Here is a 12,061-nt window from a genome sequence, read left to right on the forward strand (position 1 = left end):
CAATGCACAGCCACCATTGAATGTTGTACGTCCTGGCACTTGTACATTGCACTTATTCAAGGTACTTAATTGTGTAGCATCTACAGTAGCTGCTATCGCTGCTTTACACGGGGAATGGGTTAGCCTAGCGATTGTAATACTTGCACTTGGTTCTATGAACGTCTTTACTGTACCGACAGCGATATATTGTTTCACTTCTTATGACAAATGTACTTATTGTCACAAATGCACTTATTGTAAGTCGCTTTGGATAAAAGCGTCTGCTAAATGCCCTAAATGTAAATGTAAATGTAAATGATCATTGGTGATTAAGAAAACTTAATGCTAAAAAAGGTATCGTTGAATAATTGCCAAACAAAAATGTTCACATGTTTTCTGACATATTTTTATTTGTATTTGTATTGTAATATAAAATGCAAGAATAATTTATTAAAGCAAAAGGTACCCCAAACCTTTTTTTGAAGTTTGCTCTATCTTGTTTGATAACAACTGAAATTGTGTGTGTACATCCATGACAATAAAAATGTAGTTTAATCTAATATGGAAGTGTAATGAAACTCAGGTCATAACACCTCGCCTGGTACGCAGATAGAAATAACCGCAACATTTTCCACAAGGCCAACCAATCACTCATTTTTAATCTTTCCGCCTTCAGTCAAATGGGTGTGATGAAAGTATCAAATGTCTTTAGTCCTCCACAGATCATCATGATGAGCTGGACGTATGTCTTTCTTCCCGTTATCTTGGGTAAAATATTTATGTTAAAATTTCTACTTCAATAAACATTAGTTGCATATGATGTCCTGTGTAATGACTGGTTGGTATTTGCTGTTTTAAAATCACATTGACATAGCATCATATGTTGCTCCATGTTGCTGCACATTTGATGTCATTACTAATTGAAAATATTTTTCGTTCAGGTGCTGATGTGTCCTGTAGGACGTACTCTCTAACCCAGTAGTGGAGCTAACTGTGAGACCAGGAGAAAGCGTTACTCTATACTGTGACTGTAATCTCACACCTAATGTAAATCTTGTTTGGTACAGGAACTGTTCTCATGAAAATCAGCCAACACTATCTCTGAATTGGAAGCACAGAGATCATGGCATTTTTGGTTATGAAGCGAATGAAAGCCATTTCTTTCATTTAAACATCGGAACGAATCGTCAAACTCATGCGACTTACTGATTAAGAACATTACTGATTCTCACCTTGGTCTTTACTACTGTGGAACTGAAAAACTGGATGGGACAAAAGGAAACAAGGAAAAATATATCCACACATATGGCAAAATAATCACAAGGATTTTGTTAGGTAAGTTAACTTTTTTTGTGGTCAAATTCATTAATATGAATTCAAATTATTATCATACGTCTGTATAATATGCAAATGTATTCCAAGTCAAGCTCTTTTTAAAGATGGGCAGGATGTGCTGATTAGAGACATTTGTGCCACTACAAACTCTACCATTATATTTACATTTACAATCCCTACGATCAACCTGCACTTAAAGATAAAGTTCAGCACAATTGTAGAGGCTAGAGAGCGTATTTAGTGATTAACTGTTTAATTAATTAAAATGTTCCTCTATTATATCCAATATAAATTTATTAATTCATGAAAACATCAAAATAAATCACCCAGCATCCTTCAGCCAAAGCTTTAGGCCCTTTCCCACGAGGCGATTCACCCACGATAATGAGTTCACCGACGGGGAGAGGGGGGGGCGACCAGGGCTGAGGTCGGCTCTGATGGTTGTTTAGTGTGCGGGGTCTAGAGACACGTAAATGTGCTGCCCCCTTAGGGTTAGGAGGGCAAAGTCTTTTTCACACCAGTTTAGTATTATGGACCTGACTGCGTCCTGTAGAGGGGACTGAGACTGAAATCGGCGATGACGGTGGGAACAGACAATGGGAGGAAACAAATGACCCGATAGCGTAGACCACCACTGATTGTCAAGACCAGTCGTATAGTGTGTACTGCAGAAGCATGCCTCTGCAGAAGCATTCAGGAGTTATATCCTGGACATGAACCACGATTGTAAAAAGGTAAGAACTAGCACCGCTGAATTTAAACAACATTATATTTCCTTAGATATCCCTTTAGATGCCGGTGCTGGAGACCCTGCTGCTCCAGACTGTGGACAGTACTGGATGCTGCTGGTCACCCTGTGACCCTCCTCTGCTCTCTTCTCTTTGTTCCTCTACTTCCTCTGCAGTCACAGGGTAGGACATCATGTGCTTTTATTCACTGGAAGTATTTCTGCACCTCATTTGATTGAGTTGTCTCTTTTATTCTAACTCAATTTCTGTCTCAGTTCGTGCTGGAAAACACCCAGGTGTCCCTCAGGAAACCAGACCTTTAACACTGCAACATGAGGTATCTGATAGTACACCACTTACATTAAATGATGTTAACACCCTGTTCTATTAAGAAGTGTGCTCAGTAGTTGTACTGTCCAAATGTCACGTTGTGTCTGTCTCTCACACGCAGGATGAAAACTACAGCCGTGTGTTTTATGCTGTGTTGGAAACTCCACAACACAAAGGATCTCACAGCTTCTTCGCTTGCAGTATGAGTGGGCTTTGAGAGGCGTATTGTTTAAGGTTCCCCCCAGCACAACACACACAGCCCACTCAGGTCACACCCGCATAAAACCACAAAGTCACACAAACAAACACGGAAGCATGCACACACACACATCTTTGTATATATTGAAATTAACTTGTTGTTCTTCTCCTTAGTGCACGGCATTAATGCAATTATTGCACAGCATATTTGACCAAAAAAATTTAAACATGCATTTGTATTTCATTGCATACCCAAAAGTAGCCACTCTTGCACTTTTGTTTTTGAAAGAAATAAAGTCCAAAGTGTATTAAATTGCAGGGTTTTTTTAATACTTGTTTTCCTTCTTAATTAGAGTCAGTAAAAATAATGGGTTATTCTTTTAGAGGTACATAACAGAGATACAGATACAGTTAAATATATTTATTTTCAGGTCATATGCCTCCTATTGAGTCCATCAATGTCAGACTAATACTCTCCTAAGAAATAACTTTAGGATAGATTATATCTCAATCGCAATATATATGAATATATACTGTGTGTTCATAAATAAATAGATAAAATCCTAAGAAAGAAAACAAATTACCTGATGGACAATTTAATAAAACTTCCCAATCAAGATCACATTGCTATGACTACAACATGAGACCAGTGGTTTGCGTTGTTCAGCTGCAGGATGCTATTGTGGTTTTCCTGTTTGATTCTCATCAGTTTATTGTTAGCCTGTTCAATCCTTTTTTCATTGAGGTGTGGACTGGCCAACAAAAACCATTGGGTTGTCTGTCGGAGCTGAGCCTTCCTCACATCCACTTAGTATTGATGTCTGAGTAGGTGCAGAGTTCTGAGGGTTGGACTCACAACATTTTAGGTCTCTGTGAAGGTAGAGGGATATCCAGTGTTGTGGAACACAGGCCATCTTCATCCTGAAAGAGACAGTTTGACATTGCTCCATCTGCCTCGGTTCCACAATAAAGAAAGCTGATGCCCCTGCAGGATTCTGTTTTGACAAAGCGATGTCCGAATTTACTCGTGTCAGTATAGCTATAACTTCTTACCATGGATGGTTCACCAATATCTATATTAAAACATCCTTAAAGTAGCATGCCATGGGAACTTTAACAAATGCACAGCACAGATACGTAAAGCTAAATCACAATTTTATTTAGATGAGACAACCAGAAATGTGCATAATCTAGCTACAATTTGGAAAACTGTTAAATCTTTCAAATCTAACTCATCATCAAGTTTACCTAAGCAAATTTGTGTTGATTCTATACAAATCACAGATAAAAATCATCACTTTCTTTTTGCTGGGCACCTTTTCTGTCAGGTTTCACCAAATGGCAGACGAGAACCCAATAGCACGACAAGAGAAACAGTTCAGGTGAAGAAACAGTGTTTATTCCAAGCAGAGGTCAAACCAGGTAGTCAACCCGTGTAGCAAACAAATCCAGTAGGAGCAGGCAACAGGGAAGGTCCAAAGTCCAAACAGGCAGGTCAATCCAGTAGGAACAGGCAAAAAGGAAGGTCCAAAGTCCAAAAAGGCAGGTCAAAAACACGTGCAGGCAGGTTAAGGATCAGAATGAGAAGACGCGGGAGAGCTACGTAAACACACTAGACAATCTGGCAAAGAACTGAGGGAAATGGACCAGTACATATACTGAGGGGCTGATTAGCTGATGAGGAGCAGGCGAGTATGGGGGTGGGGCAGGCCAGGTGAGTGAAAACAGCAGGTAATGCAGAGCAGGAGGGAGTGGCAGAGTCTGAAATGACATGAGTTAGTGTTAGTTAGTGTGGCAAAACAGGAAACAGACAAATGAAAAACTAAAGCCTTGCTGAAGTTGTGACAGAACCCCCCCCCCCCCCCCCCCCCCCCTCTAGGGACGGCTCCTGACGTCCCACCGTGCTGGTCAGGATGGTCCCTATGGAAAGCTGAGATGAGGTCAGGGTCCAAGATGTTACGAGCCGGAACGCATGAGCGATCCTCAGGGCCATAACCCTCCCAATTGACAAGGTATTGAAAACCCCTTCCCCGCCGTCGCGACTTGATGAGGCGATGGACAGAGTAAGCAGGACCCCCACCAATGAGCCGGGGGGGGGGGGGGGGGTGGCGGGGGTCTGGAGGAGGGCTGGAGCTGGCTTTCCTTAATGGGTTTGACCTTGGAGACATGGAAGGTGGGATGATTCCTCATAGATCGAGGAAGGCAGAGACGGACTGCAGCAGGGTTGATGACCTTAGTGATGGAGGACGGGCCCACAAACCTTGGGGCCAACTTCCTAGAATCTACCCGGAGTGGGAGGTAATGTGTGGACAGCCAAACCTTCCGACCAGGAGTGTAGCATGGTGCAGGGATCCGATGGCGGTTGGCATTTCTCTGGTACCGGTTGGACGAACGCAGGAGAGCAGAACGGGCCCGCAACCAGGTGCGCCGACAGCGCTGGATGAACGCCTGGACAGACGGGACACTGGCCTCTCGCTCCTGCTCAGGTAACAGTGGAGGTTGATATCCCCGAGAGCACTGGAAAGGAGAAAGCCCTGTTGCTGAGCTTGGAAGCGTATTGTGAGCATATTCAACCCACAAAAGCTGTTTGGACCAGGAGGATGGTGTCTGGGATGCGATGCAACGCAATGCAGTCTCCATTTCCTGGTTCATCCGTTCAGTCTGTCCGTTGGATTGACGATGGAAACCAGAGGAAAGGCTGACCGTGGCCCCCAACAGTTGGCAAAAGTCTGTCCAAAAACGAGAAGTGAACTGTGGCCCCCGATCTGAGTCAATGTCACAGGGGAGGCCGTGCAGACGGAAAACATGATGCAACATATGTTCAGCGGTTTCTTTGGCAAATGGTAACTTGGGCAATGGAACAAACTGAGCAGATTTAGAAAATCTGTCCACAATGGTTAGAATGGTGGTGTTACCCTCTGAGGGAGGCAGTCCGGTGACAAAGTCGAGTGAGATGTGGGACCATCGGCGATGAGTCATAGGCAGTGGCTGAAGAAGACCAGAAGGGGCATGGCGAGCAGTCTTGTGCTGAGAGCAAATCTTGCAAGCAGCAATAAATTCCTTGGTGTCCTCTTCAATGGAAGCCCACCAGAAATGTTGCTTCAGCGGAGCTAGGGTGCGCCTAACCCCCGGGTGACAGACAAGGCGAAAAGAGTGTCCCCACTGGAGGACCTGAGAGCGGAGATTCACAGGCACATACAGACGATTATCAGGGCAAGCACTGGGAGTCGGTTGGTCGGCCTGAGACCGTTCTACCTTGTCCACAATATCCCAGGTAACTGTGTCGATGACCACCTTAGTGAGGAGGATACTTTCATGTTGTGTGGGAGAGATGTCGGACTGGAACTGACGGGACAGGGAGTCTGGTTTGACATTCCTTGTACCTGGGCGATAAGACAGGGTAAAGTCAAAGCGATTAAAGAACGATGCCCATCTGGCCTGACGAGAGCTCAACCGTTTGGCTGACCGGATGTACTCAAGGTTTTTGTGGTCTGTCCATACAACAAACAGATGTTTTGCCCCCTCCAACCAGTGCCTCCAGTCCTCGAGAGCCAGCTTGACAGCCAATAACTCCCGGTTTCCGACGTCAAAACTTCTTTCTGCTGGGGACAATTTGCGGGAGAAAAAAAGCACACAGGTGTAACTTTTGGTCCTCTGCTGACCGCTGAGACAGGACTGCCCCCACCCCGGAGTTTGACGCATCCACTTCCACAACAAACTAGCAGTCTAGATCTGGTAGGATACGAATGGGAGCAGAAGAGAACCGTGATTTTAACTCACTGAACCTTTCTTCTGCAGCAGGGGACCATTGGAAGGCTACCTTCTGGGAGGTGAGGGCTGTCAGGGGAGCTGCCACAGAACTATAGTTGCAGATAATCCTGCGATAGAAATTGGCAAACCCCAGGAACTGTTGAAGCTTCTTCAGAGTGGTGGGAACCGGCCAATCCACCACTGCTTTAACTTTGGTGGGATCCATGTGAATTCGTCCGACTGAAATGATGTATCCCCGGAATGACACCTCAGTGGCATGGAACTCAGACTTCTCCACCTTCACAAACAGTTGGTTCTCAAGGAGTCTCTGGAGAACGCTGCGGACATGCTGCACATGTTCCTGTTCCGACTTTGAGAAGATTAGTATATCATCAAGATATACAAACACAAAAACATTGAGAAAATCCCGGAGCACATCATTCACTAAGGCTTGGAATATTGCTGGAGCATTAGTAAGTCCAAAAGGCATAACCAGGTACTCATAGTGGCCTCTAGGGGTGTTGAACGCCGTTTTCCCCTCATCCCCCTCCCTAAAGCGAACAAGGTGATAGGCATTCCTGAGATCAAGCTTGGTAGACACAGAAGCCCCTTGCAACAGTTCAAATGCAGAAGAGATGAGTGGGAGGGGGTACCTGTTTTTAATGGTGACATCATTCAGACCGCGGTCATCGATGCAGGGTCGGAGGGATTTGTCCTTATCCACAAAAAAGAATCCAGCTCCAGCAGGAGATGAAGAGGGACGGATGATGCCTGCTGCCAGTGAGTTGTTAATGTATTCGTCCATGGCCTTGGTTTCAGGGGCTGACAGAGAGAAGAGTCTCCCCCTTGGTGGTGATGAGCCAGGGAGGAGGTCAATGGCACAATCATTTGGGCGGTGTGGGGGAAGCGAGCTGGCCCATACTTTGTTAAACACCTCCTTTAAGTCAAAGTACTCGGATGGAACACCTAAGAGATCTGAGAGCTCATTAGAGGAAGAGGTGTTGAAGCCAGGTAACAAAGCAGATTTCAGACAGACCGCATGTCAATGTTCAGTCCATTGTAGAATGGAACCAGTCCTCCAGTCAATATGTGGATTATGTTTTACTAGCCAAGGAAACCCCAGGATGACTGGCTGCTGAGGAGCATTCATCAGGTGAAAGGTAAGTGATTCAGTGTGGTTACCTGATATGCCCAGATGAAGAGGAACAGTGCGGTGGGTAACTGTGCAGAGGAGGCGCCCATCCAGAGCAGTAGCCTCGATAGGCTTGACCAAGGGTTCCTGGTTAATACCCAGCTGCATGGCAAGACCACGATCCAAAGGTTGGTGTCAGCCCCGGAGTCAATGAGGACAGAGACAGTGTGTGATTGTCCATTACAATTGAGCTGGGCGTGAAGTAGTGCACGAGAGAGCATTTCAGAGTTCATGATACGGCTCACAAGCGCCCTCTGGATTCCTGGTGAGCCCTGTCTTTTACTGGACAGGAAGACACGTAATGACCTCCCTGCCCACAGTACATGCAGCAGTTCTCCCTTTGGCGCCGCTGTCGTTCAGCAGCTGACAGCCTGGTCCGGCCAAGTTGCATGGGCTCAACCGGGTCTCTAGGGGCACCAACGGGAGGAGAAAACATTGAAGTCGGGGGTGACGCTGGAGGACGTGGAAAGCTCCGGGGAGTCCTGGTCAGCGCTCTCTCTCACCTCCTTTCCTAGAGACGTCCATCGATGTGGATGGCCGTGGCAACAAGCTCGTCTAAATCTGTCGGAGGGTCCCCAGCCGCCAGATTTAGACGTATCCCACAGTTCTCTTTTTGGGACATGTGAGAGGCTGAAGTTCAAAAGTCAACTTGCAAAGTCAGAAAAGAGCGGCAGGTATCTCGAACTCCGGAAAAGCGCTCCAGAGCATTTAAGCGGGGTTCTGGACCCGGGGCAGTGGGAGGTGAAACCACTGGCGGTCGACTGGCCTGCATGAGCTGCTGGAGCTGACCGCTCAGAGTCTCCAAATGTTGGTTGTGGCGTGTAGAAGCCTCCCGGAAAGCCACCTCCATAGCGTAGCATTCTTGATTCATTTTCTCCATGTCGGCTGGGTTCATTTTTGGCCAGATTGTACTGTCAGGTTTCACCAAGTGGCAGACGAGAACCCAATAGCACGACAAGAGAAACAGTTCAGGTGAAGAAACAGTGTTTATTCCATGCAGAGGTCAAACCAGGTAGTCAATCCGTGTAGCAAACAAATCCAGTAGGAGCAGGCAACAGGGAAGGTCCAAAGTCCAAACAGGCAGGTCAATCCAGTAGGAACAGGCAAAAAGGAAGGTCCAAAGTCCAAAAAGGCAGGTCAATACACAAGCAGGCAGGTTCAGGATCAGAATAAGAAGACGCGGGAGAGCTAGGTAAACACACTAGACAATCTGGCAAAGAACTGAGGGAAATTGACCGGTACATATACTGAGGGGCTGATTAACTGATGAGGAGCAGGCGAGTATGGGGCCTGGGGCAGGCCAGGTGAATGAAAACAGCAGGTAATGCAGAGCAGGAGGGAGTGGCAGAGTCTGAAATGACATGAGTTAGTGTGGCAAAACAGGAAACAGACAAATGAAAAACTAAAGCCTTGCTGAAGTTGTGACATTTTCAGGTCAATAAAAAATCAACCCTTAGGCACACAGTCCCCTAATTTTGGAAATATTAACACTTTCTGCTTTAAGCTATTTACAAGGGAAATGTTTCTGTCAATATTGCAACATATGTAGAAAGTCGGCTGGACAGGAAGGGCTTGATCCATCTCTCCTGAAACTTGTAGCTGATATTATTGATAAGCCACTCACTTACATTTTTAATTAGTCCTTGGAACAAAACATTATTCCTTAATCCTGGAAGACCGCTAATGTAACACCTCTTTTTTAAAGTGGGGACCCCACATTATTGGACAATTATACCCCTTATCTAAACTTAGTAACCCAGCATTGGCTAAGATATTAAAGGCATTAGTCAGCGATCAATTAAAAGAGTTATTATCTTGCAACAGTATCCTCACCCCTTTTTAGTCGGGTTTCAAGAAGTAATTCATGACATTGTTACAGCTATTGATTGCAAAAACTCATGTGCAGTATTGTTTTTAGGCTTTTGATACAGTGGATCACAGCATTTTGTTAAAGTGTCTGGGTACAATTGGGGTGTCCACAAATGCTATTGGTTGGTTCAAGAACTATCTTACAACTAGATTTCAATGTGTTACATGTGATGGAATTACATCAAGGATGGCTACAATTATAATTGGAGTTCCACAAGGCTCCATTCTAGGGCCACTGTTGTTTACAATTAAAGTAAATGACATTTGCAAACATGTAAATGCTAATGTACGCCTCTATGCAGATGACACCGTTATCTATTGCACTGTCCCCTCTCCATGTGAGTCGTTAGTAAAACTGCAGGAGGCTTTCACAGCTCTACAAGAAAATGTACTGAGGTTAAAGTTGGTGCAAAACAAAACAAATACATGCTGCACAGATTCTCAGTCCAAAGTAAAATCGCAACCTCAAAGGCACAAGAAATAAAGAAGGTGCCATGCTACACATACTTTGGTTTTTTATTGGACGAAAATCTTTCATTTAATCCTCATGTAACACATTTGGTAAAGAAACTAAGAGTCAAGCTAGGTTTCTATTTTAGAAATAATGCTTGTTTTAATTTAAAAACTAGAAAATAACTTGTTGCAGCCACCTTTTTAACTGTTCTGGATTATGGTGACACTCTTTATATGCATGCTTCAAAGTCTGTATTGCGTTCTCTGGACTCTGTCTATCATTTAGCATTACGATTCATAACAAAAGCTGCAACTTGTACAGTTTATCTGGTTGGATGCCACTATCAATACGCAGACAACAAAATTGGTTAATTTAAATTTACAAAGCAGCTATTGGATTATTACCATCATATTTATCGGCGCTCTCATTGGCAACAAACAATATATAGAACCTCAGGTCTAGCAATACCATACTTTTTAATGTGCCTTCTGTTCGCCCTGAACTTGGTAATACGGCCTACCATTATAATGCCCCTTTAACTTGGAACGCACTACAAAAAACTGATACTCAATATGTTCATCCCCTTTTCTGATTTTAAATTATGTGTTGTAGAAACTTTACATTAGCAATGTGAATTTTTCTAGGTTGTCTTTTATAGCTTGCATATGTTTCCTGTTCTGTTAATAGTGTTTATGTTTTTTGTGTTGTGTTTAGAAGAAGAAAAGTGTGATACAGATGTTCATAATTGTATAGACATGTTTTCAGGTTATGTTTATCCTATTACATCCATCAATCCGTGAGACACATTCGTTTAAACTTGGAGGTGTTTAAAGCATCGATAATTGCTGTGAGGAGGTTGACTCTTTTTTAAAACGTCTATAGTCTCTGTATACATTTACCAGCTCCTCAACCCTCTGCTGGAACACAATATTCACAACAGCGCCAATTTCATTCGCCAGACTCTAAAATCCTGTTCAGCACTAGATGGAGTTGTAGGGCCGACTCCACAAAAGCTCCTAATGACAATTACAGGTAATAAGAGATACTTTGGGCAAAATAGCATCTGACTGTGATGAAAAAAAACCAAAAAACAAACGTGAAGCTGCTAAGCTAGTTTCAAAACTTAATAAACTAGAGACAGCATTAATGTTGAACATTAATAAATAAGTTGTGGGTCCGGGAACTGGGTAGGTTTAAGGTGACTGGTGGTCATCTACAAACAGGGACATGGATTTAGTAACTGCTCTGAGCCTTTTTCACTGGTATGTTGTCACTCTGCGAGACCAGTTGAGGAGCATACTGGTCATAAGTCGTAATTGAAAAGCACTTGACAGTTGAAGCATAAGAAAGACTATCAGAGCTTGCGTTGTTTGTTGTTGTATGCTTCTAGGGGCGTTTACCCAGAAAACCCAAAATGAAACTCTACCATCAATGTCAGCCAGCGGAAACAGTTGTGATGTCTGCATGCCGTCCAACCAGCAGTGCTTCCTATAAACAGGCTGAAGCTATACCACCATCCGAAAATACCCAACCACACACACACACACACACACACACACACACACACACACACACACACACACACACGTATGAACAAAAAGTAAAGTGTATGCACACAGACAGATGAACAAGAAAGAAATTTAGTTCATACCCACACTCAGTTGAACCACATAGGAGAAATGAAAATGAGGTAAAACTAACCATGGACAAAGGGTTCCAGTGAATTTACAAAAGCCTTAATTTATTTTAAGAATGTATGACACTTAGGATCCATGATTTACTGCAATGTGTCAGCCAATTTATGAGCCACTTATTTATCCAAGGTTTTCACCTTGCCAAAACTAGGTTTGATTCCCTCTGATCATTGGTGATTAAGAAAACTTAATGCTAGAAAAAGTATCGTTGAATAATTGCCAAACAAAAATGTTTACATGTTTTCTGGCATATTTTTATTTGTATTTGTATTGTAATATAAAATATAAGAATAATTTATTGAAGCAAAAGGTACTCCGAACAAGTTTGCTCTATCTTGTTTGATGCCAACTGAAATTGTGTGTGTACATCCACGACAATAAAAATGTAGTTTAATCTAATATGGAAATGTAACGAAACTCAGGTCATATCACCTCGCCTGGTACGCAGATAGATATAACCGCAACATTTTCCACAAGGCCAACCAATCACAAGTCATTTATAATCCTTCCGCCTTCAGTCAAATGGGTGTGA

The 12,061-nt window shown here is 43.6% G+C and overlaps 1 long non-coding RNA gene across 1 annotated transcript; it reads left to right on the forward strand.

Moving 5' to 3' along the window:
• The first annotated feature begins 2,069 nt into the window (after nucleotides 1-2,069).
• Nucleotides 2,070-2,913, forward strand: LOC307074462. Its single transcript, XR_013811795.1, has 3 exons — nucleotides 2,070-2,225; nucleotides 2,318-2,379; nucleotides 2,494-2,913. It is a non-coding gene; the product is annotated as an uncharacterized lncRNA (long non-coding RNA).
• The last annotated feature ends 9,148 nt before the right edge of the window (nucleotides 2,914-12,061 follow it).

Source organism: Pollachius pollachius (assembly GCF_949987615.1).
Source record: "Pollachius pollachius genome assembly, chromosome: 4".
Taxonomy (NCBI): Eukaryota; Metazoa; Chordata; class Actinopteri; order Gadiformes; family Gadidae; genus Pollachius; species Pollachius pollachius.